Raw genomic sequence first — 7,019 nt, 5'->3', positions numbered from 1 at the left:
GCCCTTTTGCTTCCTTAAAGAAAGGTCAAAAAAGAAAAATTCCAGGAATGCCATAACCAAAATTCAAAATGCATGTCAAAGAACACATACTGCAAAGCAACTAGAAAGAAGTTCAAGTACCAAGGTACAAGTAAGATCACTCAAGACCCCAAAGTTTCTGGATAAATAAGAAGAAATTTTGGAATACAATATTCCAAAAGGCAAAATAGAGACTTACAAACAAGAAAAACTTTCTTTGAAATGTAAGCACAAAATTCAAGAGACATTTATTTAGATAGGTAAATTGATTTGAGCAATTAGAATGAACTATATGATGATGATGAAAAGTTAACATTCTAATAGAAAATAAGTAGGCATTTTTTAATAACCTTAATGCTCTGGACCTTGGCACCATGTTCCAAGTATTATTTTTATAACATAGAAATCGAATTATAAAATTCCTTTGAAGGAATTTATTATGAAACATTTTTTAAAAAATATCAAGCATTTTAGTTCTACTAAGAAGCCAAAACCTCAAGGATAAATTTTAATTAATAACATCCTTAATCACACATTGTTTTGAAATTCTATTAAACATATTTGAGGGTTGCTTTTATTATAAGGACTAAACATTACTTTTCTTATAATATTCTGATTTTAACATGCTTACTGTCTCTGACAAGCAGCAGGATCTACTGATCTAAAACTGATAAGGAATTTCACTTAAAGATAATCTTTAACCACTGACAGATGCTTTGAATGGGCTCAGCATAACACATTGTTATGATTCTATACATATTTCTTAATTACAGATCTAAGAAAATAGATCAGTATGGATTGTTCTCCTGGGCATATCACCTATACCCGTGTCTGTCAGATGGACAAGTCTCTGATCAATATGAAAATGCACTGCCCCCCCATGTTCTTTTTTTGTTAGTTAATTTGTTTGTTAGTTTTGTTTGTTTGTTAGTTTGCAAAGCATTTTACATGCATTATATTCCTATTTGAATCTGTCACAACAACCCTGTTAGCTAGGTTCATTTTACAGATGAGGAAACTGATCCCAGAGTCCATAGTCACATAGTATCAGATAGCATTTGACCTCAGGTCTAGTAGTCCAGTGTTTTTTATATACATTTCATATATATATATATATATATATATATATATATATATATATATATATATATAAAGAGAGAGAGAGAGAGAGAGAGAGAGAGAGGCTCTCCCATGTTGCCAACACCAATTCTTTGGTGCATCCTAAAGTCCACACAAGAATTCATTTCCTGTGTAAATAATGAGGCATGCTTCAATAAGAATCTTTCCAAGACTAAAAAAAATTATATATAGATATAGATATGATACATATATACATATATATATGCAATATTTCCTCATGTATAAGACACATCCTTTATCGAAAAATTTGAGGTCTAAAAACTGAGAGCTTCTTATACAGTGGTTGTGGTTTTTTTTTTTACTTGCACTTCCAGCTTTTTGGCACTTGTCTTTGCACTCATTGTTTCACATTTGTTACTGGTATATCAGGTTACATTTTGCCACATTCTACCCAGAAATGGCTCAGAAAAGATTCTCGTACTATGCTGAATTCAAGTTCAAAGTGATCCAGTTTGAAAATAGGATTGGGGGGTTGCTGAACTGGAACTTGGTATGCGGTCAAAAGTTCCAAACCGAGTCTATCTGGCTGCTGGGTCTGTTTGTCTGTCTTGTCTAGTTGAAAGGGAAGGGGCAAAAGCCTGTTTTAAACTTCTGGAGAGAAAAACAGAGACAGAATCAGAAAGAGAGAGACTCTAATTATTCTCAATTAATAAATATTTGAGTGAAAAATATATGCCCAACACACATCATTTTATCACATCCCTTCTCTGCTCAAGGTGCTGTGATGAACTCTCACCTGTTGTTATCAAGTCCAAATCCTCTATAATCCTGACTTTTAAAGCTTATATAAAGCTTGTTCTATCCTATCTATTTAACTTTTTTTCCTAACAATCACTGATATATTTACCTCCTGGTATAATCTGACTAGCATCCTGAAAATAACCCAAATAAATATAACATGCTTAACTTTGACTCTTAACCAATCTTCTGCTTGTCTAGTCTACCTTTCCAAATTAATTAAATTTGACAAACATTTAGTATTCACCTACTGTTTGTAGAACACTCTGACAAGATCTTCAGTAGATAAAAAGAAAGATGAGGAGGAAATTTTGAAGTACAAATAAAAATTTGCCTATAAACCATCCTCACTCTTCTAATTGTGGTACATGGCTTTTTTCAGTTGAATAATTTTGACCTCAAGTTTTTAGATGTTATTGATTTCTGAATTTCTACCTTTAGAATTAAGAGTGAAAATCATGGCTTAATAGTATATTTAAAAAGCCATTTTGGAGTCAAGAAGACTTGGGTTTAAATCCCACCTTTATAGCACCTGAAAAAAAATCACATGATTTCTTAGTATCTCAGGCAGCCATCTAAGACCATATTATTCCAAAACCTTATAGTTCTAAATCAGCAAAAGAAATTTATTCGCAGGGAGTTCCCTAAACCAAACAAATAGCTACTGGCTCAAGCCCTCATTATAATTATTGCCATATACTGAAATAACCAGAAAATTTTCTATTTGGAGAGTTTCCTTTCCATAGTGGAAGAAATATTTTTAGCAAATAGTGCTTATCATGACCCTTTCCACTTTCATGTTGAGTTTATAGCTTAGATTAAAATATAGTCATTTTTGACTTCATGGTTTATATACTAAATTTTCAATGAGATTTTTTTCTCTTTTTGGTAATTTTTGTAAAATTCTTTGCCATCTACATTAAGATAATATCTTTTTTCAAGGTAATTTTCAAAATAATTATTAGTACCAGAATTGGCCAGACTGTCAACCTTGAAGTAAAAAGATTTTATATTTTTGGAGTAAAATGGACAACATTGGAAGCCAGCTTAACAGGTGATCAAAAGGGGTACAAAAGGGAATCAAAAAGGAGGTTAAGTGCTTGCCCATGATCTTTCATATAAGTACCATGTATCAGAAGCAAGATTTGAACCAGGTCATCTTGACTTTCCACAGTTTCATATTGCCCCCATGTCAGAATTAAATCAGAAATTCATTATGTATATATCATTCTTAGGATAATTACAATAATGTATATTGAGAATCTTGAATTTGTTCTAAGACCAAGTTGTCTGAAGAATTAACTATAAGTTCAGAAACTATTGCTCATGAGTTCAACCACTTGCATCCTAGTCAATAGATGTCCTAAATTAAAGAATCACAAAATATGAAAACTGGAAAACACTTCAGAAGGATATCTAGACCAACCTATATAAAAAAGGAATCTCCATTTATCATAGCAATACCTTGCACAGTCATCAAGTCTCTGAAGTCTCTAAGGAGAGGGAGCCCATCACTTCCCAAGTGAAAGGAAAAAAAGATAAGAAAACAGATCCTTATATTATGTATAGCCAAGCCAAAAAAAAAAAAATCTGTATTGGCTATGTCCAGAAAATATATCTCTCAAACTAAACCCTGAGTTGTCACTTCTCTGGGAGGAAGGGCTCAGGATGCTTCATCACTGATCCTCAGAAATGAATGAGCATTGCATTGACCTGACAGTATAAACCTTTCAAGATTCTTCACTTTTAAAATGTTGCTACAGTATAAATTATTCTCTTAATCCTGTTCATTTGACAGTACATTAGTTTATACAAGTTTTCTTAAGTATTCCTGAAACTATCATTTCTTTTCTTAAACTACAACAGTATTATTATATTTATAAACAATATACAATTATTATTATTATTATTATTACTCAATTTTGTCAGTCATTCTCCAATCAATGAGCAACCCCTTATTTTCCAGCTCTTTGCCATGACAAAAAGGACCACTATAAACATTTTTACACATACGGTTCATTTTCTTCTTTCTTCAATGTTTTTGGAGGTATATAGGCCTGGTAACTGTTATGCTGGGTCAAAATGTAGGAACAATTTAACTTTCAGGGCATATTTACAAATTACTTTCCAAAATAATTGTCCCAATTCACAACCTCACAGCCCATTATAGTGCCTGTTTTCCACAATCTATCCAATATTTACCTTTTTTTCACTTTTTTATAAACTTTATCAATCCAATGAACAGGAAGTGGAACATACAGTGGAACAATTCATTCTATAACAATAATATAAAATTTTAATGACTTACACAATAACAACAGCATTTTAAAACTAAACCACTAAAAACCGCTGATCAACAAAAATGACCATCTAAGATTCCAGTGATGAAGCATGCTGTCCACCTCTTGATAGAATGGTAATAGATATGGTATAAAATGAGTTTTTGAATATAATCAATAATGGAATCTGTTTGGCTTAAGTATATATTTGTGTATTTGTTATAAGTGTGTACTTTCCCAATAGGATGATACCTAACAGGGAAGAGAATAGATTTCTGTTCATTCTTTAAAAAACTAAGTTGGGAAGTGAACTCATGAGTTATTCTTCCTACTTACTGGACTTGATTCCTTTTGCATCTTCAGAATTTCAGTCTTGAAATTCTATCTAAAGATAGAATTTACTATCTTTCTGGACTGATATCCTCTATAGCTTTAAATCCCTTAGAATTCTACCTATATTCCTCTGAATCCTTTGAAATCTTTGTTGCCAAACTCAATGATGCATGGTAGATTGTGCTCAGATTCCCTTTCCTTTTCTTTCACAAACTTTAGGAAAGAATAATCACTTTTCCCCGAGGGTTCCCATCATTTCCACACTAAGAACCAGTTCTTCCCTATTAGTGAAGATGAGATGCAGAATTCCAACTTGTTGGTTTCTCCACTATTTGAAGAATGAAACTATCTTTAAAGCAATCAAAAAGTAATTAGTTGTTCTTGTTTTGGCAAAAAGGGAGCTCTAGCAGATGTCTGTTTAATTGAAGTCCCCTATCTCTATTCTAACATAGCTCTGTGCCAGGCTTGCGATCTGTTTTCCAAAGTTTCTATCTATTTCTCCAAAGAAAAAAATTGCTTCTGTTTCTCCCTTCATTGATCTTCAACTAAATATGTTTCCCTCCACTGGATCTTGGGTTTTCTCACAAGAATAAACCTATTATAATGCTATGATAAATGCACCTCTTTTATCTATCCTATTTATTTTGAATAAGATATACCCATTCTGCAGCTAGGTGGCACAGTGGATATGGAGTACTGACCTTGGAGTCAGGAAGACAGGAGTTTGAATTTGACCTCAGACACTTGACTTTAACTAGTTGTGTGATCTTGGACAAGTCACTTAACCCTAATTGCCTCAAATTCAGGGCCATTTCTAGTCATCCTGATTCATATCTAGCCACTGAACCCAGCTGGCTCTGGAGGAGAAAGTGAGGCTGGCGACTTAGCACAGCAACCCCTCACTCAAAACCAATTCAAGTGCATATCATGGCATCACTTCCCTGAAGTTGTAGTCTTCTTTGAAAATGAAGGACAGGGGCAGCTAGGTGGCATAGTGGATAAAGCACCTGCCTTGGAGTCAGGAGTACCTGGGTTCAAATCCAGTCTCAGACACTTAATAATTACCTAGCTGTGGCCTTGGGCAAGCCACTTAACCCCATTTGCCTTGCAAAAAAAAAAAGAAAATGAAGGACAAACATTACTATTACCCATTCAGAGATGTGGTCCAGTCACAGATTTCAAACCACTCTCCATGATACGAATTGGGGTTAAATTTGCCTCCTTACATTATTGGATTTCTATTTCCTTCTGTTTGTTGCCTAAACTTGTAGGTCTTTGTGGAATCATAGGCCAGTTGAAAGTGGGGCTACTGATAGTGACAACAAATGTAGAACTTTGTTCTCTATAAATGAAGAGCAATCCATCTTCAAATTACATTGATGTCATAAGTCAATCTACAACCCTCATATGGATGCAAGTCCTTATATCAACATACCAAATGTGGGAAATCAGTAACTTTACAGATTCAGAGAAGTATGCATTTATGCACTATATCTAGAAGCATCTGAAGGAGACCTGGAAATTTTCATGTTCCCTGAATTCAATACTTCCCCATATCTGGTTGAATGTTATATCCTTAAATAAATCCCATAAATGAATTGTATTTTCAACATTGTTTTCACCTTCTTATTCAATCTCATATTACCCAAAAGTACCATGCAAGTATCCATTTAGAAAGTAATTGCTATTAAATGATGATAAAGGGATAGAATAGTCTCAATACCTCTCCAATTCTTGGAATTAGCCTTGCAAACCAAGGACCCTAGAGAAGTATAAAGAGGTAAGACTGAAATTAGAACAAACACAGATTTAATCTAGTTACGTTTTTTTTCAAAGACACCTGCTATTTGATGTTCTATAATTTATTAATTAGCTCTCTAGCTAATTTTTCTAAATCATCATTGGCCCAATTCACCTCCATAAGGTAAATGTCTTTATGAAGCTTATTGTTAATTTGGTCTTGGGGAAAAATATACATATAATTAAAATAACATAATACATGATTACATGCCAACAAATAAAACAAAACAAAAAAATCTATGTGAGATCTGAAGGAGAATATTAGCCTCCAAAACCCAACTTATTTCCCATCTCTTACAAGAATCCCATCTGATCACTTCAGGATAAGGCCAAGCTCTCCTTTCCACAAACTTCTATTGAATATGTAACCTATAACAAATAAATAAGCTGTTGCTTTTAGTTCATACTTATCCAGTAATGAGAGAGAGTCCAAAAGTTATTCCCTTTAGAAAGCATCATGATTGACCTGATGATCACAAACTTCATATGTTCTAATAAGGTTCATTTTTTGTTTCATGTCCCTTTTTCAATATCTCTCCCCTAACTACAAATGCATCATCCAGCCCACTCCTGGGAACATGAAAGATGGCTGACACATAAACATTGCAATTCATGCCAGGGTCAGTTTTATTTCTCTTTGCTACTTCTTTTGTAAGCAGAATTTGAGCTATTTTAGGAACAAAAAATTTTTCCCTCAGATCATTCTTTTAG

The sequence above is a fragment of the Macrotis lagotis genome, chromosome X (genome assembly GCF_037893015.1).
Source record: "Macrotis lagotis isolate mMagLag1 chromosome X, bilby.v1.9.chrom.fasta, whole genome shotgun sequence".
Classification (NCBI taxonomy): domain Eukaryota; kingdom Metazoa; phylum Chordata; class Mammalia; order Peramelemorphia; family Peramelidae; genus Macrotis; species Macrotis lagotis.
The sequence above is the reverse complement of the archived record's forward strand: the minus strand, read 5'-3'. Positions refer to the sequence as shown.